The following is a 24337-nucleotide window of genomic DNA, read 5'->3' as shown; positions in this document are numbered from 1 at the left end:
CGTTTCTATATCACCTGTAGAAACATGTTTCTATATCAATTCTAACGTTGTCTGACATCATTACTCTTGTCCTATCATCTTCCTTCTACCTTCTTTGAGCCAATGAGCCTCCCGTTGTTTGGTTTAAGTCTCCATTATTGTCCCTTTCAGACTCATCTGCTCCCCCCATCTCGAACTCACAGATACATCAGTCATAGCTCCATCTAAGCCTCAGACTCCGGGGAGGTGTCCTAAAGCCTATCAGTGCTGGGATTCAGTTCTCCCATGATGGGTCATCAGAGTCTAATTGCCAAATATATATATATATCAAGTCAGAGCATTTGTCACCTTATATATATATATATATATATATATATATATATATATATATATATATATATATATATGTATATATATATATATATATCTCAAGTCAGAGCATTTGTCACCTTATGTATATATATATATATATATATATATGTGTGTATATATATATATATATATATATATATATATATATATATATATATATATATATAGATATATCTCAGTGTGTCTGTATCTGTTGTATTAAAGTTTTGATTTAGCAGTCGAGTTGTTTAGACATTTCCCGTGTTGTATTTGCCAACCTCTCACTGCTGAGACATCATGCAGTTCCTCTTGTACACCATCCTGTATTTATCAGCACAGCAGGGGGAACGTGCTTTGGGTGGATAACCAGTTTCTTTCCTCTTGTCCTTTCCCAAAGGTGGTTCTTTCAGTTCTACTTTTGGCTTTTTATTCTTTGGAGGTTTGGCACCACCCTACACTGGTTCCTCTTCTCCTCCCTTTAAAAATGCACAAAGAAAATAAAGGGAGGAAGGTATAATAAGAGCCCAACCCTTCCTCAAAAATACAAACTGATGGAGCAGCCTGATGGAGCAGCCTGGCGACCTGGGCCTCATATCAAAGAGAATTGGGGGGCTGTTATCTGGAGGTGCAGTGACAGACCTCTGCTGCTTCTGCCCCTCGCATTAATCCCTCTCCCTCCCTCCTTCTCTTTACTGCTTTTCCTCCTCCCTTCCTCAGCACTTGTCACCAAGCTGTCAGCTGCCTGCTCAACTGTAGACACACAGACCAGCCTGGGGATGGGATGCATGGCAGGGATGGAAAGAAAGACGGAAAGACAAAGAGAGAGAACTGACAGACCCAATATGAAAGAGAAAAAAAGAGTTGGAGGTGTAAGCCAAGCTTGTCAGCCCTAGCAAACAACAGCAGAGATCAATTTCTATGAACTCTAATCCATCCTGTAAGTGTCTTCTTTTTCCTGCCAGAGTCTGAGTACAAAGAAAACCCAAAGCAGAAACACTGCTCTCTCAATCCTGTCAATTCACCTGCTAAAGAAACAGAAAGAGAGAAGGAATAGAGAGAGAAAGCAAGGAGAATATCAGCTGTGGCAGCAGCCTAGTTTCTTGCCAGAAAACACGGCGAGGTTCGATTCATCAGTGACATACGAGGTACGAGTGACGCAGCAGCTGGAGTGAGCTGACTGCTGCCTCGGCCCATTATATGTGCGATTACAGGGGTCGAAGACACAGATGTCAGTCAGGTAAGGAGCTGGTTTAGATTTCAGTAAGATTTAAACACCAACAAACTTCCCTTCGCAAACTATCCTGCAATTTGTGGTCAGCTGTTACGGTCTTGTGAGGAAGGTGAATAATTAGCACAGGAGGATATTTTCAGCCCACCATGACGGGTTTAATGATCTAAGACTAGCAGGACACATCTTCAGAATCAAAGAACTTCTTCTGAGCATATAGTTAGAAATCTCCACAAACTTATTTTTGGTGCGTTTATTTAATGCTTAAGAAATATCCATTTTCTCTCATAAACGGAGGTGTGTAATCCATGGCATCTTAAGTAGTGAGTGTATCAAACATCCATGGTGCTGACTGAATCAAATCCTCTCTACAAACTGAAAATGCATCTGTGTACTGAAGGACAATGAAAGCAGCAGAAGAGTCCAGAGACTTGCTAGCGGCTTAGTGAGCTTGCAGCAGTCGCAGCAGATGGCCCCGCCCCTCCCTGAGCCTGGTTCTGCCGGAGGTTTCTTCCTGTTAAAAGGGAGTTTTTCCTTCCCACTGTTGCCAAAGTGCTTGCTCATAGGGGGTCATGTGACTGTTGGGTTTTTCTCTGTATGTGTTATTGTAGGGTCTACCTTACAATATAAAGTGCCTTGAGGTGACTGTTGTTCTGATTTGGCGCTGTAAAAATAAAATTGAATTGAATTGATTATGCCAAGCATTTCTTGAACTAAATGCCAAACACGCTGACAGCGATGAACCTGCTGATCCTGAGTCGTGTTTGTCCAGTCAGTTTGGTGTCCACATCACGTTTAGCTACCACAACACGGGTCAATAAAGAGATCACACTTCATTCTGTTGTGTAAACTTTGTGACACTCAAATTCAACCTCATGGACGAAGAATCCAAAGTCAGTAGTATTAATCATCTGGGCTTACTATATTTAGCACCAGCCCATGCTCTCACCTATTTGCACCTTAAGTTGGATTAGTGACTCCGTTTTTCCGCTCATCTCTTGGCAGCCTGCACACAGATGAGTTGTTCTGCTTGTGAAAACACCTCTGAACTATTTTTACCCCTGACTATATCCTTCCTGGTATTTCTGAATTGCGATAATAAAAGTCTCCTTAAGATTTTTAAAATTTTGAACAAAGATGTTTCAGTCGGCTAAAAGAGGCGCACCAGCTGACAGCTGTGCTGTCCCTAAAGAGCCACTGTAAAAACCAGCAGTGGCTGCCAGTTTGTTTTTATCCTGTAGTAAGTGGTGATAAATTTGGTCTGTGAACTTCTGTTTGACAAAGTTTGTAGATGGGCATCAGTCTTCTTCTCATACCACAGTTAGGGGGTGGCTGAGGGTCACAGCAGGTCATCTGCTAATTGGGTGGTTGGTATTTTGATCCCTGGCTGCTTCAGTCTGCATGCTTCACCAAAGATATCTCTCCAGCGTGTCCTGGGTCTGCCCCGGGGCCTCCTCCCGGTGGGTCATGCCTGGAAAACCTCACCCAGGAGGCGCCCAGGAGGCATCCTTGTCAGATGCCCGAACCACCTCAGCTGACTCCTATCCATGTGGAGGAGCAGCGGCTCTACTCTGAGCCCCTCCCGGATGGCCAAACTTCTCACCCTATCTCTAAGGGAGAGGCCAGCCACCCTTCGGAGGAAGCCCATTTCCGCCGCTTTTATTCGCGATCTCGTTCTTTTGGTCATTACCCACAGCTCGTGGCCATAGGTGAGGGTAGGGACGTAGATCAACCGGTAAATTGAGAGCTTCGCTTTTACACTCAGCTCTCTCTTCACCACAACAGTACAGCATCCGCATCACTGCGGCCGCCACACCAATCCATCTGTCAATCTCCAGCTCCCTTCTCCCATCACTTGTAAACAAGACCCAGAGATACTTAAACTCCTCCACTTGGGGCAGGGTCTCGTCCCTGACCCGGAGTGGGCACTCCACCCTTTTCCGGCTGAGAACCATGGCCTCAGATTTGGAGGTGCTGATTCTCATTCCCGCTGCTTCACACTCGGCTGCGAACTGTTCCAGTGTGAGCTGGAGGCCATCACCCGATGAAGCCAACAGAACCACATCATCTGCGAAAAGCAGAGATGAGATCCTGAGACCACCCAAGTGAAAGCCTTCCACCACTTGGCTGCGCCTAGAAATTCTGTCCATAATAATTATGAACAGAATCGGTGATAAAGGGCAGCCCTGGCGGAGCCCATCACCCACCGGGAACAAGTCCGGCTTATTGCCGGCTATGCGGATCAAGCTCTTGCAACGGTCGTATAAGGACTGAATGGCCCGTAGCAATGGGCCAGTCACCCCATACTCCTGGAGCACCTCCCACAGGACACCCCGAGGGACACGGTCGAAGGCCTTCTCCAAGTCCTCAAAACACATGTAGACTGGTTGGGCAAACTCCCATGTGCCCTTGAGTATCCTAGAGAGGATAAAGAGCTGGTTCAGTGTTCCACGACCAGGACAAAGACCGCATTGTTCCTCCTGTATCCGAGGTTCGACAAACGGATGAACTCTCCTCTCCAGCACCCTGGCATAGTCTTTCCCAGGGAGGCTGAGGAGTGTGATCCCCCTGTAGTTGGAACACACCCTCGGGTCCCCTTTCTTAAAGATGGGGACCACCACCCTGCTCTGCCAGTCCAGAGGTACTGCCCCTGATCTCCACGCAATATTCTAGAGGTGTGTCAACCAAGACAGCCCTACAACATCCAGAGCCTTCAGGAACTCAGGGCGGACCTCATCCACCCCAGGGGCTCTGCCACCAAGGAGTTGTTTAACTGCCTCAGTGACCTCGCCACCAGAGATTGGCGGGTCATCCCCTTGGTCCCCAGACTCTGCTTCCGCCATGGAAGACCAGTGGGATTGAGGAGGTCCTTGAAGTATTCCTTCCACCGCCTGACAATTTTCTCAGTCGAAGTCAGCAGCGCTCCACCTGCACTATACACAGTGCAGGTAGAACACCGCTTTCCCCTCCTGAGTCGCCTGACGGTTTGTTAGAATCTCTTCGAGGCAGTCCGAAAGTCTTTTTCCATGGCCTCATTTCAGTTTTACATAATTCTGAGAAAGCGAGGAAACAAAAGCATTGCAGTATTATGAACCTGTATAATCACAACAGATGAATCCACAGATGGATTGTTTTCCATTCGGTGTAGGGACTGTGCTTTGGGGAAAGTATGAAAGGGTTCAGGGTGGAGTGAACTGTGTGTGTGTGTGTGTGTGTGTATGTGTGTGTGTGTGTGTGTGTGTGTGTGTGTGTCTGTGTGTGTGTGTGTGATATCGTCAGGATGTTGCTGGAGACAGATTAGTGCAGCAACAGAGGGATTGTCAGATGATGACGCCGTACAGCTCAAAGACATCCTCTGCTGCAGTGCTGTCACGTTCCTCTTCTTGGGGCTTATTTTGGGACTTGTTTGTAACTCGCACTGATCCAAAGCTCGAGGTGTGAGGTTTAAAATAATCAGAGTGCGTCTCTCTATTTTCCTTGTGTGCTTCTCACATCGTGCTTTGCATTCACACTTGCCGTGTCCACTGTTCCACAACACGCTCACCTGCTGTTGGTCAAAATCTCGGCTTAGTAGTTTTTTCTTTTTCCTGCGTGGGATGCATGTTGTGCTTTCAAGATTGGCAAGCTCTGAACAAACAGATCTCCACCTGCTTTGAGTATTCTGGTTGGTGCTTACAGATGGGTAATCAGTGACTGAAGTGGCTCTTGCAAATATTCCACATTCAGTTTTATTTGGAAGGTGCTGGGAGCTTTAATGTCACACTATAGCCTGGTTAGCCTCAATAACACAGGGGACCGGTGACTCCTGTGATTGCTGTGGTTGCCTGTAGTTTGTATAGAAGATGACAAGTTGTCTGCAAATAGTTGTCAAATAACCACAGACAAGTAGTGAAACTTGAAAAAGCTAAATCAGGAATGGAGAGCGTTCACCTTCAAAATAAAATGTGTGCCTTTCTGTTGAAACCACCACTTTTTAAAGGTGTTTTCTTTACAGGTGGTTGGTCTCTGTTTCCCGTTTCACTGCTGCTTACCGAATAGTTAACAAGTGTTTGCACTTGTTGGCAACTCTCTCATAGATTACACGTGATCATGCTAATCTGCTAGCAACCAAAGCAATCACAATGAGGTTTTCAATGCAGTGCCAAATACTTCTTTGTGACTGATTTCACCTAGAGACACCAAGCAACCTCCCTCATTCTTCCCTATGACGAGCTGACAGCAGGTTGCCAGCTGGTCTCTTTGTGACGGTGGCCTTAATGTCCCCCAAAGCTGTTCTCTTCAATTCATGACAAATAAAACACAGCAATGTCTCGTGGCTGAGCTTGGATTCGCACAAACTATTTCCAAACTGAAACGTTGTGTTTCCTGTGACGTTTCAAAGATCAAACACTGCTACCCCAGATGACTTGGAGAAGGTTGTTCACATAGTTAGTTGCTCATACATCACTCAGGTGTCTCAGTTATTTACCATTAAGCACAAAAACACAGAAATTATCTCAGAATATCAATTTCACCATCATTATCTATTTTTGTGATCTCTGGTTCATCTAAGTGTTTTTATTTTCCAAGGATAAAAATGGTGATGCTTACTGCTCAGTAATTGTGTGATTAATATTAAATGATATGTGATGAGATTTTAAACTATGATTAAAGGACAACAAAAATTATTTTTCTGCAAATGTTTGACTTCAATGTATCAATCTAATGCTAAATCACAACAACAGTTCTCTCAAGGTGTAAAGTAAAGCCCCCACAGTAATACAAAGAAAACAAAGAAAACTCTGTAGCTCTCTAGCACGAGTACAAGTGGACTGCATTTCTGCTGTTTTCTTTTTAAAGTGAGTGCACTGGTGGTCACACCTCAGTAACATCGTGATGGATCTGGATCTGTAGTGATCAGCTCTTTATGCCTTCAGTGCCTTTTTACACTGAACGCCTGAACTATGTGTAGATGTGGCCAATGAAAAGATGGACCACTGTTTTTCTTTCCTATACCCTTCATGTGTCAGGAGAAATCCAGAAAAAATGGATGCATTGATATAGATTTTTTTTTCCCATCAGAAGGCGTTCCTTTGGGAAAAGCTGCACAGTCACAGTTGGAACAGTGAGCAGCAGAGTGAGCTCTTTCTAAATGAGAATTAAAGCACGACGAAAAGGAGACTGACTGAGAACAGCATGGCTTCAACTTGAATAAATCTTTGCCCTGTTTTTCAAGCATTCAAGCTTTTTCTTTTTGAATATTTGAGAGGGTTACCGGCCTTTTCTCTCTCACACATTCATACAAACCACGCTGTTAGTGTTGAATATGCTAGAAAAAAAAGGTCTGCACCTTTTAACCGTTTCCCCCTTTGTTGCATGCAACATGTTGCTTTCCAATCCAAGCTTGTCAGCATAAATGAACAAGACAGGCTGACTGTTTGGTGCAGGAATGCAGAAGATTAAATGTTATTTACAGAAGCTTTGGGGTTGTGTAGCTGCAACTATTTTAATCTCAGTCAGCCTGTTAAAACCCCAAACATCATCCTCAGAAGTACGTAAATGCAGTCGCCTCAAGCTACGATCTTCACATGCTATTGTCACTAAATGCTACAGGCTCGTATTTATTATGAAAAAAGGGCTCACTTGAATAAAACTTGGTTGCTTAAGCCAAAGAACTTATTAAGCTGCTGGTTTTACTTCTTTGTTAAGCATCCCACGAAACACATGCTTTTGTGTTTCCAAAGAAATGAACCCTCACTTTTCTAGGCATTCGGGGAGGATTTACAAATATAAAACGTTACTTTATTTGCTGTCGGAGGTGTCCTGTTAACAGCATTAGAGGCATTTCTTCCTTAATGATGATTTGTGGAGAAGAGTCTTCTTGAATGTTGAGTCACAGTGAGATTTTACAGCTTCAGCAACTTGAATGACCACTGAGGAGACCTGGCACCTCAGTGGTGACCAAATAACCACCAAAAAATTAGGCTAAATGCCAAAAACTGCAGTTCCTCTAATGGCCATTCGAGGTTGCCTCCAAATGCATTAAAAAGCTTGTAAAAAAAAGCCTTGTATAAAATACTGTACTGTTTGGTGAATGGAATTCAAGTAATATACAAATTTGATTAATTAGGACTAATTAGTAGATCTCTGTGTCTGTGCCTTCCACCTATAAACTTCATGTAACGTGACAATAACCAAGCTTGAATTGCTCTACACCAGGGGTGCCCAATCCCAGTCTTCAAGAGCTACTGTCCTGCAGCTTTTAGATGCATCCCTACTCCAACACAGCTGAATCAAATGGTTTGATTGCCTCTTCAGCATGCCATCAAGTTTGGCAAATGCCTGATAACAAGCCATTCATTTGATTCAGGTGTGTCGGAACAAGGATCCATCTAAAAGCTGCAGGACGGTAGCTCTCGAGGACTGGGATTGGGCACCCCTGCTCTACACCATACGTTCAGACTGTCATGGCTGGGGCAGCAGTCATGTGGTGTGGTGAGAAAAAGGATCCAAAATGCAGGTACTGGCTGGGGTGCGAGTTAGCTTTATTTACAGAAGTGACAAAACAGGAAGAGCAGAGCGGGGCGTTAACAAACCTAAACTGGGGAAAACTAAAGAACTAACCTGCAAACATAATGACACGGGATGAGGAGCAAAATGCACAGAGAATGTAAGCAGAGAGTCGCAGAATGAACACCAGGTTACACCGAGTAATGCAGACGTCGCGACAAGGAACACAGGCAGACACACACTATAAATACACACAAGGTCATGAGGGAAGGACACACAGGAGGGGAGCACAGCTGAACCTAATTCACAAGACGAGACACAAACCTTCAAAGTAAAACAGGAAACACACAGACTGTTTTACAACACAAACTCGGGGACACACAGAGGAAAGACACAGGTAGGGATGATAAAACACTGGAATCAAACCTAAAGAATAAATACAAAATCAGAATAAACTAGAAAATAATAACAATAAGCTCAAAACGCTGGGTCACTGACCCAGGATCATGATACAGATAAAGCAGCAGCCAAAAAGCAAAAAGTCCACAAACCAGTGCGTAATGTCATGTGGCTACATCTAATCGTCTGCATAGAGTGTATGGTGTCAAAAGGATGGTCGACGTAATACAGCAATTCAATTTTATTTTATTTACACAGCACCAAATCACAACAATAGTTGTCTCAAGGCGCTTTATATTGTAAGGTCAACCCTACAATAATACATACAGAGAAAAACGCAACAGTCATATGACCCCCTATGAGCAAGCACTTTGGCAACAGTGGGAAGGAAAAACTCCCTTTTAACAGGAAGAAACCTCCGGCAGAACCAGGCTCAGGGAGGGGCAGGGCCATCTGCTGTGACATGCTGGGGTGAGAGAATAATCTTAGTAATGAATAATCTTGAAAGTAGAGATAGTGTCTGTCTCCTGAATCCAAACTGGAAGCTGGTTCCACAGAAGAGGGGCCTGAAAACTGAAGGCTCTGTCTGTATGGTAAAACCGTACAACAGGTAAAACGACACCATTTACAGCTGCAATCTACTGCAAAGCAACAAGCTTGAAACTTTCCTCAACCGCTTGATGCTCCCTCCCCCCGGGCTGTGTTTGGTTGAGGCAATTCTTTACTTGTCAATTTATTGCGCTGGCAGTGTGTATATTTTTATATCTCATAACTCTAGGTTTCTTTGTTTGCTCTCAGGACATCAAGAGCTCCTCAATAAAAGAAGGCAGAAGCAGCTGGATGCAGGCACACACACACACACACACACACACACACACACACACACACAGATGCTGTAAATAACACCAGCATATGTCCCTGACAAATGTGTAATCTGCACACACACTGAGCGCGAGGATCAATCTGTAGCCCGCAGCAGCTGTATGTTACACTGATGCGGATTAAGATATTGTATCTGCAGACAAAAGGAGTAACCGCCTTTGTGCAGAAAACCCATCTTAAGATAAGAGAGATTTCATCTCCTCAGCCTAATTCACAGCCTCCTCCTGCTCTCCTGTATCTCTGCCGCAGATAATGGCAGATAAATAAACCATAGGATATCCACGCATGCTGTCTTTGCCACACTGCAACCCACCGTGGCAAGATGTTACAAACAAGACAAAGCAACTGTAGCTCAGCTAAACATATGCAAGCTGCAGGTTGTCCCTCTGCTCGCCTTCCCACAGTGCATTATATCAGCCCAGCTGCCACATGTGACATTATATAGACATTATATGCATTACACCCTCTGCTTTTGTGAGGTGTCACTGTTTCTGGAGATCAGTGCAGATAAATAATGCATGCTGCTCAGACGCGGCATGACTGCTGAATGCGCACTGAAGGCAGTATAGCTCTTTTCTCCCAGTACTTACACAGCAAGCAACACTTAAAGCATCCATTAACATCACACCAACACTTACGCTGCCCCTTGCTTTTTGAGCTCATCTGGGAAATTACTTATCAGAAAAATCAATGCACATTCTGGACTGGTTGTCTTGTTTGTCTCTCAGGACATCTGCTGAACCCCAAGTGATGCGCTCGATGCATGCCAGCACACTCACAACTTAGGCTGCGCTCCCAGCACCAAGTTCCTAGCATTCTCTGTTGCACCTGAATGTCTGCATTACGTTTCAGCATGCACAAAGGCTACAAGCCGTGCTTCAGAGGGGAAGAAGAAGTGAGCTGTCTCACCTGTATGTATGCGGAAGGTCTCTTCTGTCCTGGCCGTGTGCGACGCACAGAGCTGAAACTTCTGTCTCATCAGCGCTGCTGGATAAACCTCCCCCCCCCCTCTCTCTCTCTCGTAGTCTGCTCTCCCACCCTCCCGGCTTTCCCTTCTTGCTCTTTTTTCCCCGTAACTCACTGTGTTTTCTCCATCTGCCTTTTTCTCCCTACTTCAGTGCCTTCCCTCGACCTGCTGCTGCTCATGTTGTCTTTTTACATATATATGGATATATTGTACGGCTATATTGCTATTGGAGGCTATAATTTGATAAAGAGCTTTTAGATGAGGTGCAATGCGTACCACTGCAGTACTGGAGAGATGCACTCGGATATGATGCTCTGTTAAACTAGATCCTAGTCTGTGTGTGTGTGTGTGCGTGTGTGTGTGCGTGTGTATGTGTTCCCACCTGTGTTTTCTGGTGCGTGCGTGTTTGTGTGTACGTTCACAGATAATGGGAGGGGAGGAGCCTCCGTGCCATAACAACCGTTGGGCTTCGCTATTTGGCGACAGCGCTGCCAACTTCCTCCCTCCCGCTTCTTTGTTGGGAGTTATTTTCTCACCTCTGGGAGGCTGGTGGGTAAGGCGCGGGAGTAGCGGGATGAAGAGACACACAGAGAATATGTGTAATGCTCTCAAATTGAAATTCATCCTACCCGTCTTCCTTTATAATCTCATTCAAATTCCACAGTCTGTTGCTCACTCATATTTAAATGAGCACTTGACTAAATCCCTCCTGTGCTTTCGCTTTTCTCGGTCAGCCTTTGGCAGGCTGCCGCGCTCGGTTGCTCTCCATCTTCCTGGACGCTTCTTGGCAAACTGGCACACTCTTTGTGTTTTGGCCAATACGCGTATATAGAATTAAAAGAGTGGGCAGTGAGGCCACGCAATGAGGCCTAACAGATCTAATGTCAGGCAGGACACATGCAACCCACTTTGAAGGTAAATGAGTGTGAATGGACCAAAGCTCAGGATGACACTGACAGAGTGTTTCTGATATTCTTGTAACTTTTCACACATAACTGAAGAAAAACTAGAAAGACTGTGGTGTTAGCAAACAACTGAATAAATAAGCTCCAGTTTGTTTGTGCTTTTCAAGAACTGGTGTCAGCTCACCACATATTGTTGTCTTCATTGAGTCTTTGGGGTTTTTTGAGGTCTAGAACTGTTTGAAAAGGTCTTCTTTTTCATCTTGTCTGACTGTTTGAAACATTAGAGAGGCTTGTGTTACTGAGACAGCCTCTAATGTCTCCAACCACGCTTCTAAAACCATGACCAATTAACACTGTAACTATGATGTCTATGGCTGCCCACTGCTTCCAAGCTCAGGATCCTTGATTGGACTCAGACAACATGAGCTGTGCTTGTGGTCTGACAGAAGCTAAAATTAGAAGAAGGGTAACAGCCTTTTGCCTTCAAGGCAGCCGACCTTGTGAGTAAGCTTAGAGTGACATTGTGACAAGCTAGTTGCTTTAGTGTGAAGTAACGTAACAAGCCCATGGGCCCAATCCAGGTGTCTACACTGAATTAAGTTTGCAGGACAAATTTACTGCATTTACTTCTTCAGATCAAGCTTGATTTTTTTTCTGGTAGATAGAGAATTAGATGAAGCCAGAATGTCAGTTTCTTCCTTTTCATGTTTAGAAACATCAGGATGAGTTCATCACTGCTTGATGCCGACTTCACAGTGGATTGTTTGATGATGAATTTATAACTTAACTTATGTATGAATTCTGGTTGTGCTTACTGACCTCGAACCGATTTTATGTGCTACACGGCGCTCAGAAATCTGTCAAAAATGTTTTAGTACGACTTTGGTAAGCTACGAAGCCGCACCGCTTGATGGATTGTTGGAGCATTACGGCTACTGTAGTCAGGAGCCTCGCGGAGTAATCTGGGTCCTAAACTCCGTCCGTTTCAGGTCCCAAAGTCAAACGAACACTGCGGCATCACTGAGAGTTACAAACTGTCTAAATTCTTTCATCTTTAATAAAATGATCAGCATTGCTGCTTTACCAGGTGTAACAATGAAGTTTAACATCCAGGCATCCATGAAAACAAGATTTATTAAATGTAACAGAGTTAGAAGTTAGCAGGAAGTTAGCTCGCTAGCTTCCACCTAAACATGATATAGCATGTTCTGACTGAGAGGTTTCTGAAAAATTCAAACGTACAGCTCTGCTATCACTTCCAACATAAATGAAGACAGAAAACTAAACAGCAGTCACGTTTGTAGGGTTACTGAAGTTGGGCTAGCTGGTAGTAATGATGTGCTACGTGATCGCTAGCGACACAGCTATGTTAGCATAGCATAAACACAGTGAAGCTGGAGGATGAACGCTAACTTTTTTCCACTCGATAAAAGTTAACGTGAGGGTTCCTGATGGTTAGAGACAAATGCAATCGCATGGCAGGATGCTGTAAACGGACCAAACTTCAGTCAGGAGAACAACTGAGATAATCCATCCACAATACGAGGTTAGTCATTAATATACTGCAACAACATGGGAATAGAGCAGCTGCAGAGAATTCAACATTAATGAATCAATGGTAGGGAAGTGGAGGAATCAAGAAGAATGAGTTGAGTAAAGTTTGACTGGTTTTTTTTCGCTTAATGCGCCGTATGGTCTGAAAAATATGGTACATGTTTTGTCTGCTCTTCTTTTTGTCAGTGCAGAGTTTACCCTAACTGTAAAATTTGAAGAGTTGCAGCTGTCTCATTTTGTACTATTTAGAAAAAAAATTAAATCTCATTCTTATTCTTTTATATTATTATTTTATTTATACAGCACCAAACCTCAACAGTAGTCACCTCAAGGTGCTTTATATTCAAGGTAAATACCCAACAATAATACAGAGAAACCTCAAAAACCAGACAACCCCTATGAGCAAGCAGTTGTCAACATTAGGAAGCAAAAACTCCCTTTTAACAGGAAGAAACCTCTGGCATAAACTGGGTCAGGGAGGGGGAGCTTTCTTCCATGACAGGTTGTGGGTGTGACACCATGGAGCTTTGTATCAAAAACTGTTGAAACTGCTATTTGAAGCACGTTTCTCATGTTATCTCTATAAACTTTTGCATGTTGACCATGGTCAAAGGACTAGTGCGGGCTGTTCATTGGTACACTTGAGGGTCAGTTGGAGGGTCTGTTTGGTGGGGCTAAGGGAGAAAACCATGATGTCATGAGTCAGCTTGTTGATGTAAAACTTTCCCATTGAAAATGTCTGTTTCCACCATGTGCTGTACATCTTTGTTGTATGTTGGGAGTGGAGGTCAAAGTCAAATAGTTTAAGCCACAGGCACAGCTGAGGTCATGCTCTACTCTGACACACTGAGGCTCTAAGAAGAATTTCAGACACTGTGGCGGTTTGTGGCTTGGCTCCAGGGGAGGGGTGGAGCAGTGGGTTCACGGTGAGGTGTCAGGGGCGGTTGGTTATCACAGTTGGCAAGCATCATCTAATCATGCCCTCCCTAGGGGCTGGAGGAGGACAAAGCCTATCGGTGTAGTTGACAGGTTAGGAGCTGGCAGCTGGGATCAAGCTAGCACTGGAAAGCGTACATTAAAATAAAAACCAGAACTGCACGTATTTGGGTTGTGCCGGAGTCCTTTCTACAGAGTTGAAGAAACCCAGGACTGGCATGCCAGAGCCCCAACCAGCATGGGCGGTAGAGGCACCCGCCCAAATGTCCGATCTGTCCTGGGCCCAAGGATGAGGTTCCAGGTGCCACCACTGCGCTGGCCGCCGGTCGTTTCCCCCCACTAATCCCTTCTCGTCTGTTTTTTCTCAGTAGACCCCAGCAGCTATGGACACCATGCCCAACTCACGGGGCAGGAGTGCTGGATGTGTGCGCGACTGGGGCACTTCCACTGGGAGTGCCCACCAAACCCTGGTTCATCCACGGGCATGAGGCAGAGTGGGTGGAGGTTAGATGTGTGCATGCAGACATTTATAAATATCCTCTGGTGCTGCTGGAAATTAAATATGGGGTTAGTTTGTGCCTGACACACCCCTTGATTTTGGCGACAGATTGGCCTGGGTGCAGCAGGTTAATGGGACAGTGTATCGGTGCATTTGCAACCAGCAGGGACATGCGGGATCTCTGCTGCGCTCAGCGGTGACGCGGAGTTGTCCAACGCTGACTGTGGGGAGGAGGAAATGGTGCGGCTTTTGCGGGAGGGGCCACCGGTTCAGGTGCCTCGTTACACTGAAGGTTTTCTACTCAAACAGTCTTGGAGGATGCCCTACGTTCAGCCTTCGGACCTGAAGCAGAGGTTACAGATCCACATTTTGTATTGATTAGGGACAGATTGTATCAAGTGAGCTGCGACACTCGTACTCACAAAGAACACACCCAGCTGTTGGTGCCTAAAAGCAGCCAGGGAAGGATTTTCCAGGAGGCTCATTATAACCCCATGGCAGGGCATATGGCACTTTGGAGTGAATAATGGCCCGATTTGATTGTCCGGATATCCCAGCGGATGTGCGCAGTTGCACTGCATTCTGCCTGGAATGCCAGCTGGTTAACCATCCAACCATTCCAGAAGTGCTTTTGCAGAGTGAATGGAGGTCCCGTTTGAGCACGTTGGCATGGACGTCATAGGGTAATGTCACCAGAGTGTACGTGGATATCACGTACACTCCATGTATTAGATTATGCAACGCGATATCCTGAAGCAGTTGGAATCCCGAAAGAGACACTGACTGACCAGGGCTCTTCGTTCATGTCTCGCACAATGAAAGAACCATATGAATTATTGGGCATTAAATGTGTTCTGGTCCGAACACATTTAACAACTGTCGGTTTGGTGGAGCAGCTGAATAAGACTTCAAAGTCCATGATTCATAAGTTAATTTACAAAGATGCAGGAGGTCTCCTCTCTACAGGAGCTCACTCTGCAGGTGGGGGAGAGATATAGGAGAGGTGAAGAATGACTCAACCTGGGTGTCTATTGCCTTGTGTAGTCTGGGAGAAGATTAGATGATGGGGTGGGTGCAGTTTTCTCTGCGGTGGGGTCGGGTGGGCTGCCCCGGACTCTGTGGGGCAGGGTGGTGCTGCTGCTGTGGGCCCCGGTCCGGATGGGCCTGGGGCCCCTTGCCCTGGTGGGTTCCAGAGTGTGGGGGTGCCTACTGGGGTCAGCGGGGGAGCTGGCCACAGGGAGGGGCCACTTGCCCCTCCCTTTCTTCCCTCCCCATCCTCAGCTGCCTCCCTCTTCCCACTCCACCACACCCACACACGCAGGGCTTGGGGTGCAGGTGTGTCACCAGGGTGCAGGGGAGGCACTCCCCCTCTGTCCTCTTCTGGCCGCCTGTGCCTCAATTTTATTCCGCAACCTAGACATCCACATTACTCATACTCTCATAACACAAACATATAGGGCCTTGGGGATGGGCACGTTATACAGCGTCCAGAGGATGTTCTGTGTATTCAAACCCACCTCTGGCGCTGGTGCCCTTCCCTCAATTTTAAATGCATATAGACACTGAGGGTTTTTGGGAGGAGCCGTGCTGCTCTCTGGCAGGAAGCACCATGCCCTCCTGTGTTTTAAATGCACTTTAGAACAGCACGCAGCAACACTACATGTGAGCGGGCGGAGGGAGGTTTGGGGTCTTCACTCACCCCCGTTCTGTTAACTGTCAGGGCTGGGGGGCTGGGAGGAGGTGCTGGCTGTCAGATTGGGGTCTGAGATGCGGGGCGTCCCTGCTACTGCCGATAAGGAGGCAGTCAGCTTTCCTCCACCCCAGAGAGAAGGGTTACATCTCCTGGGTCCGGGTACGGTTTGCCCCTCTGGGCAGGGGTACCCGGACCTGGGATATAGAGTATGTGTGGGGAGTGTGAATGTGTGTACAGTGTCTATTTGTGTCTGTCTCCACGTCGGGTGAGTGCCGAGTATTTGTTTGTGTATATGGGGGTGGGAATGCGTGTTTGTGTCTGCGTGCGCCTGTTCGTCTGTGTCTATATGTCAGGTCGGGTCTTAGACTCCACCTCTCTGGGAACATCTCAGGCTCTCCGAGGTATGGAGGACTATCTCCCCTCACCACATTCCCTGCCGGTGGCTGATGCCCTCAGATGTTGGTGTGTTGGTGGTTCTTGGTGTTTGGGGCTGGGCGCTCATGTATGTACCGGCTCACTCCCGGTGGCCGATTGGCGGGGCCTGGCGCCTGTGGTCCGGCTGGACCCCATCCGAGGGGTGGGGTGCCCTCAGGCCTCTGGCCTCTGGGCCTGAGGCCCGTCCTCTCTGGCACAGCTGGCTGCCGGCAGAGCCCACGGGCACGTCACTGCAACGCCCTCTGGCCTCTGCTCCGTGGCTGCTGGGTGACCTCTCGTTTGGGGCTCTCCTCAGCTCTTCCCAGGAGGGTGGCACGGTTGCCCCCCTGGTGGTCCTCCTTGGGTCCTCGTACTCTGGGGCCTCTGGATGTCTGGGGCCTGGATCTCCTCCATACCTGCTTCATGCCCTGGGGGACGGGGCTATGGCTCCCCACACTCCCTAGCAGATCGTTACATGGAGAAACCTTTTGAATACAAGCGCGCTGATCCACAGAGGTGTTCACAGACACAAACTACACCTTTCTTGGCTGCTACCTCAAAGCACATTGTGCGCTGTCGATCTTGCGTGCAGCACAATAACATGTAATATTTAGTATCTACTGTTATCTACTGCTAGCTAGTTTATTGTGATGGTGTTGTATTTATTATGTTGCTCTTTTTTTTTGTTTTCTCTTCTCTTCTGTTTTTTTTTTTTTTTTATCTCCATACAGGTGATCCAGGTGGTTTGTTTGTTTTTCTTTTTTTCTTCCCCCCTTTCTCACCATCTCTTCTCCCCTCTCTATTTTTCTTTCTCTCCCTCTCTTTCTTTCATTCTTGCTCGCTGTCATATCCCCCAGTCATGTCTGTCCCCTCTGTAACAACCAAAAATAAAATAAAATAAATACATAATTATAATAAAGGTCAATCAAGTGGACCAATATGGCAAGGCCATGATGATCCACTAGGTAAAGTAAATCCGCTTGGCATCTTTCTTGGTCTTCAGACAACAATTCTCATGGCTAAAGATCCAAACGGGACAGGCAAAAAAAAAAAAAAAAAAAAAGTGCAAAGATGAATGTAACTGGAATCGCTGGTTAGACCCTCTGTTCTTTGCAGAGCCGAAGGTGCCCCGGGCCTCCACAGGACTTTCTCTCCTTGAGTTTCTGTTCGGCATGAAGATGTGGGGAGTGTTGGACCTGATTAAAGAAAACTGGGAGGAAGGTCCAAGAGCAAAGCTGCACACTTTGGAGAGGTTGTCATGAGAAAATTTGCTCCAGTCCCAGGAACCTCAACAGTGCCTGCACAACAGAGGGGCATGACTCAGGGAGGGTCAGCAAGGACCCTTTGTGGTCGCACGATGTAGGCTAAGCCAAATGGCTTCACAGCCTAAGTCAGGCAGTGGGTGTGTGTGGTTTTTGGCTCAGCTGCAGGGGAGGGGTGGAGCAGTATGTTCAGGTTGTGATATCAGGGAAGGCTGGTTGTCACAGCCGGCAAGCATCATCAAATCATCCCTTTCCTATTTTAGTAGCGGCCAAGGCCGGAGGAGTAAAGAGCCGATTGGCACAACTGATAGGAAAGGAGCTGGCAGCTGGGATGAAGCTGGCACTGGAATGTGTACATTAAAATAAAAACTAAAATTGCACATATTTGGGTCGTGATGGCTCCTTTCTACAGGCCGACTTTCTCTCAGAAGATTTATCTGTTCACTCTAATCCTTCAGGTGATTTTTCAGTTTTATCAAAATCTTTTCAATTTTTCTTACCTGTTATCTATCTTACCTTTTGTTCTATGATCTGTTTTTTCCTTTTAGCTACATTAGCTATCTCATTCTGAATGTTTTCTCTCAAGGTGTTAAAATACACAGCTCTGTCCACATATTTTTCCATAATATAAACCACATTTAGAGACTTGAAATCCATTCCTTGGATGGATTTTCTTTGCCAGACTTGTTTCACATGCTGAAAAATCCCTACTTTTATCTATCTGCTAAACTTTACTACAGGCAGGGCTGGTCTGGGACAAAAAATCACCCTGGGCATTTCGAGTAGAGACCGGCCCACCAGGTATTATGGTATAATGAAAATAATGCTGTTGTGACAGTGATGTACGCTGTCTTCTTGGTATATATGTATGATTTCTATACGTTTTATATCAGATGACCACTTTGGTTGAAAGATTCAGATAACTATTTATTAAAGCGAGACATTTTAAATGAGAATAAGAAAGAAAAGTATTTCTTTGTGCCCCCCTTTCCCTGTTAATGCCCTACCTGGCCCCCTGGCAAAACTTTGCTAGACCCCCCCCTGCACAGTTACCAGCTGTCAGCTACTTAGAAAAGGATCCTGGTGTTATTTGTCTCTCAGAAACAGTTCATAACTTCCCTTCAACTCATTCTGATCTCTCACAACGGGGGACAATGTGATTCAATCCCGAAGACCCCAGTGGAGACTGTGTGGGATCCAAAAGGTCATCTCTCTTTGTCCCTTATCTTTGCAAGGTAGGGGCTGTTAGTGCATTTTTCCAGAATGATCATTCACTTTCCATCTTTGACTCAAGATCCAATCATCCATGGGTGTCTTACTTTTGCGACCAACCTTGTTATGGAAGTCTGAAATAAACTGAGGTGCATTTCTTTATGCATTTTATTTACCTTTGTAAAGTGGTCAAACAACAGTACAGACAGCATCGCAGCAGTCTGCATGTTTTTTGAAAGAAAAACAGATACAGCTCTAGAGTATAAAGAAAAGTTATCTGCCATGGTCATGATCACAGAATAAATTGTGTGCAAAAGATTACAGAAAGATTACATGGAGACAAAGTAAGACTATATGGAGCTTTTCTTTCAGTATGGTCAGCTTGACACAAAGAAATAGCAGCCTTATAAATTTCCATCACTATGGTGTGGGAATTTGTCCAAAGATGAAAAGATGCACTAAAAAGTCCTGTTTAAAAAGCATGTTGTTTGAAGATTGTCTTCATAGATTTAATGCTAACTGGCTGGAAAGTTTGCTTGAATGAGAAAGGGAATATCACCCCAGTCGCCGCAGATGGCCCCGCCCCTCCCTGAGCAAGGTTCTGTCGGAGGTTTCTTCCTGTTAAAAGGGAGATTTTCCTTCCCACTGTCGCCAAAGTGCTTGCTCATAGGGGTCATGTGACTGTTATGTTCTTCTCTGTATGTGTTATTGTAGGGTCTGCCTTGAGGCGACTGTTGTGATTTCGCACTATATAAGGTTGCACTTATATAGTGCGCATATATATTATATAGTGCGCACTATATTTAGGTTGAACATCTGGTGTCCTGGTGCAGCCACAACAACCTGGTGCTGAATGCCCAGAAGACAGTGGAGATTATTGTAGACTTCAGGAAGCACACAGCCCCACTCCCCCCCATCATCCTGACTGACACCCTCATCACCTCTGTGGACTCATTCCGCTTCCTGGGACCTGAAGTGGGAGCCCACCATCACCTCCGTCATAAAGAAAGCCCAGCAGAGGATGTACTTCCTGAGGCAGCTGAAGAAATTCAACCTGCCAACACGGACGATGATGCAATTCTACACCGCAATCATCGAGTCCATCCTCACCTCCTCCATCACCGTGTGGTACGCTGGAGTCACTATCAGGGACAAACAGAGACTGCAGCGTGTTGTGCGCTCTGCTGAGAAGGTGATTGGCTGCAGACTCCCATCTCTGCAGGACCTGTACACCTCCAGGACACTGGGGCGTGCAGCTCGGATCAGAGCTGACCCTTCTCACCCTGGACACAGTCTGTTTGACCTGCTCCCCTCAGGCAGGAGGCTCCGGTCCATCCGCACCAGAACCTCTCGCCACAAGAACAGTTTCTTCCCCTCTGCTGTTGGACTCATGAACAATAACCATTTGACTGTTCCCACCACTAACACATGACCCTACACTGTGTTCACTGCATCATCCCATGTTTGGCACTGATCACCACCTGCACTCATGTATATATCTTTCTACTTAGCACTTTTAATTCTTATTTTTATGTCTATTTAAGCGTTATATGACAGTATGTTTGCACTAAGTACCGCAGCAATTTCCTAATGTTGTAAACCTGCTCAACATTTGGCAATAAAACCCTTTCTGATTCTGATTCTGATTATAAATTGAATTGAATTAAATTGAATGAGGATAGCAAAACAAGTCTTAGTAGACACATTTATGATAACAATTTGAAAATCTCGCTGCTTATTACACTATTATATGCTACCTTATACTTCTAATCAAAGAATTGTTGAATCATTATACGGCTATAAGCCACATTATGCCTTTGATTAAAGATTGTGAAATCATTACACTGTTTTATGATGCATTATCCTGCTGAGTTATAAATGGTAAATGGCCTGTATTTGTATAGTGCTTTACTCAGTCCCTATGGACTGGGAGGGGGAGGAGCTATTAGAGTCTGTGTAACTGTCAGACACTTCCAGATCTGCTGTGACCCTCTCTGTGCACATCTCCCGTTCGGAAGTTTGTAATGCTCAAAGTGTTGTATGGAATAAAGAAACTGTTGATTGAGCATTTATACACCGAGTGTTGTTCTTCCTTCAGCCCAAAGATCAAAGAATTGGGGTATTTAACACTGCCCATCGATCAGGTGATGAGAAAACCCCATCAGTCTTTTATGGCTGAATGGTTAAAAAAACAAAGAAAATAGCTGCAGGATGTAGATTGTCTCACTGAGGTTGAGTACACTACAAAATAAACAAAAAATGTATATTTCTTTGTACGCCATGAATTCTTTTTACGATAGGCTTCTGCAGGGCAGGAGCTAAGCTAAAGGACTTACCAGAGGCGATGGGCAGCTACCCTGCTAGAGGCTGGCCACCCTGGTACAAGCCAAGAACAGGTCCCAGGGCTCCAGACCCCCAAACATCGGCAGAGCCCCCCCTCCTGACAACACCACAACATCCAGCCACGTGCCCCTGAACCAACAAGTACCCACATGCAGCATCCAGTGGAGAGCCCCTCCCTCAATGACCACGTCCCACAGGGGCTGAGGGTCAAAAAGCCCCAGACAGACACACACACACACAGACGCATGCTCCAACAAGGTAAGTTGTATAATGTGAGCTTTGCTTTTTTTCATCAGAACAAATAGCACGAGCTTCCTGCAGCTTTTCCAGAAGGCACAATATTAACGTGAATCACTTTTAATGTTTGTTTTAAAGTCTGATGGAAAGTAAACAAATAAATTACCCGCTTTCAATGGTAATTTTTTCTAACATCAAGGAAGCCTTTTCAATCTCTACAGTGGAGACAGAGAGAATAAAATTACCATGACCCAGAGAGCCACAGCAGCCACATTAATGGGAAACAGACACTGGGATGATCCTTTTAAGCACTTACTCCCAAGCTTTACAAAAAATCCCAAAACAAAACAAAAACAAAAATGTTTGAGAGAGGTCATGTCTAATGGTTTCTGGAAGACGCAGTAAATGCTAATGTTGTCAGCTGCAACTACATATTAGACTTAATGCAAGTAAATACAGTCATTTATGTGTGTGCTGAGTGCATTGCACACGCACTCCTTTCTTAGGCTGTTGAGTTGTTGAGTAAGCTATCTTATATAGTTAAAAAGAAAAGGTTTAATTTATAAAATAGTCTTTATTGAATGATGTTTTAACACAAAGTAACAACTTTAATGCTTAAAGCTTCGGTGTAATGAGTTTACACCGAGTTTACTTTGACACCTTCACTCCGTCACGTTCGCCTGTATTTGTTGAGCCTAAATTAGAGCAGCTTAAACTCTTTTCATCTTTTTTGATTTAATGCTTTTAGCTGCCTGCCTCAGTCTAACACACTCTTCATAACAATCTTGGATCTTTTAACAAAGTAACTTCAAAACCTTTGTGTTGCGTCATATTTTACTTTTGGGGAGGGGAAGGGATAAAAATGAAACAATCAAGGTGAAAATTACAACAATCTATTGAAACAAAAATGTCAAGCATCTGACATTTTCATTTCAAAGCAATTTTAAAAAAGGATGCCAAAATGTACATTATTGTCATTGTTCCTACCACAGAAAGCTAGTGGTTTATATACAGACGTTTATATGCATTTTCTTTTGCATCTAATTTTGCAACAATTTGAGCAACATCTTAAATGCAAGCCTTTCCATTAAAAATGAAAAGAAATAAATCCGTCCTTTAGTTTTCTACACATAAACCAACAACAGGAAATGGAGCAAGAGCTGAATCATGTGAACCAGTCCCCTCCTGACTGTGTCTATTTCAGGGCTCTTTGTATCTGCCATCTGCCACCTTCAGCAGGTGTTCCTCATCCTGCACCATGAAGCCAGCATATAGGACAGGCTCAGCTAATGACCCACCCCCAGCTATCAGGTAATGATGGGAAAGATGCTAAATTAGTCTCAGTGTCCCCCAATTTTCTCTTTCCCCCAACTGCCATACTCTGCATCGGTGTCAGTCTGTTACTCAGTCCCTCTCTGCCTCTTCATGGTCATCAATCACTCCATCCACCTGGGATCAGCCAATTAACCTACAACATGGCTGTTGTACATGAGCAATGTGGAGAGATGGCCTCTCTGACTGTCAGCGCGGGAAAGAGGGAGCTTGTGTTTCTGTTGGCTCGGTGCCTGAATGTCAGAGTCGTCTTCACTGGTGTTAATTAGAGAACAGCTTCACAAAAAACTTTGAAATGTCAACTCTTTAAAGTGCAGAATTTAAAAGCAGAGGATGTTGTGGATATGGGGATATTTTAGGTGACACGGTGCGTAGGCAGCTCTAGGCAACCTTGTTTAATAACAACGCTCTGTTTCATCTGTGGAAATAGAGATACAAGGATAAGCCCGCCATGACATCTTCATCCTCCCTAACATTATGCTTTATTACTGCTGTGCAGCGCCCAGAAAGACAGACAGAACAAAGAGATGTATGGATGCATATATAAGAGGGAGGTGACATATAAGAGGGAGTGTGTGAGGAATCAATAAGATGAGAAAAACAAAGGGAAAATGGCTGGAAAGGAAAAATATTGCCAAGTGAAAGACAACTCTATTCTGTCTGTGTTATGATTTAAAAGACATTTCTAATATAGGTTGAGTGCAGAAAAGTCAATAAGTGAAAGCTGAAATGAATATGAGTCCTCTTTACTGTTTGTGTAAGAAAATTGAAACTGTATTGCAATGACTGTATAGTGAGTGTCACATATAACCTCAACATTTATAGTTTTCATCATATCCACACACCATTTTATAACAAAGGTATGTGTATGATGGGCAGCACGGTGGTTAGCACTGTTGCTGCACAAAGACATGCAGTTTATGGGGATAGGTTAATTGATTCATCCAAATTGTCCATAGGTGTGACTGCGCGAGTGAATGTGAGCGAGAATGTTTGTCTGTCTCTGTGTGTTAGCCCTGCGACAGACTGGCGACCTGTCCAGGGTGTACCCCGCCTCTCGCCCTATGCCAGCTGGGATAGGCTCCAGCGCCCCCCGCGACCCTGAAAAGGAGAAGCGAGTGGATAGATGGATGGTATGTGTATGATGATAGATAGGAATAACTTTGTAGCATTTAACATTAACAGTTTATTGTTTATAGACCCTGTGCACGAGAAAATGCTAACTTCCTGTGTCAAGGGTGTAGGGTTGTACATTTCCGGTAGCTTTATTTTGCAGTCAATTGCTACTGCGAAGGTGGACTCAAAAATCATGTCCAAAATACGAAAACGGAAAGATTATGTTAAGTTACAAAGAGCAGAGGTGGGAACACTCACCACTGCTGTGTCATAACAAAATCAAATGATCAGTTTTGATGTTTGAAGAGCGTAGATCGATTGTTTGTTTACATCACTCAGCACAAGCAGAACTGCATTACTGCATGCAGAAGACACATCGTCCACACTCAGAAGCACATCTCTGTATAGAGACAGTTCTTATGATTTAAACAGGCAAATGTTCAGCATTCAAACTACAGGTCAGAGACAGATGTTTCCCCGTTATGTCGATATCAGTACACATCTACACAGCATGTCAACAAACCGTGAAAAAAAGCCAC

General features: G+C 45.0%; 1 protein-coding gene across 1 annotated transcript in view; it reads right to left on the bottom strand.

Annotated features, from left to right (window-relative positions):
* The window catches only part of c1qtnf4 (C1q and TNF related 4), a 46997-nt gene extending 36703 nt beyond the window's left edge, over positions 1–10294 (bottom strand). Inside the window, exon 1 of the mRNA XM_063469435.1 lies at positions 10238–10294. The gene's annotated coding sequence lies outside the window, so the exon portion shown is untranslated. The remainder of the gene's footprint in view (positions 1–10237) is intronic.
* Between the last annotated feature and the right edge of the window lie 14043 nt (positions 10295–24337).

The sequence above is a fragment of the Pelmatolapia mariae genome, linkage group LG1 (assembly GCF_036321145.2).
Source record: "Pelmatolapia mariae isolate MD_Pm_ZW linkage group LG1, Pm_UMD_F_2, whole genome shotgun sequence".
Taxonomy (NCBI): domain Eukaryota; kingdom Metazoa; phylum Chordata; class Actinopteri; order Cichliformes; family Cichlidae; genus Pelmatolapia; species Pelmatolapia mariae.
Note: the sequence above shows the minus strand (reverse complement) of the source record. Positions and strands in the feature narration are given on the sequence as shown.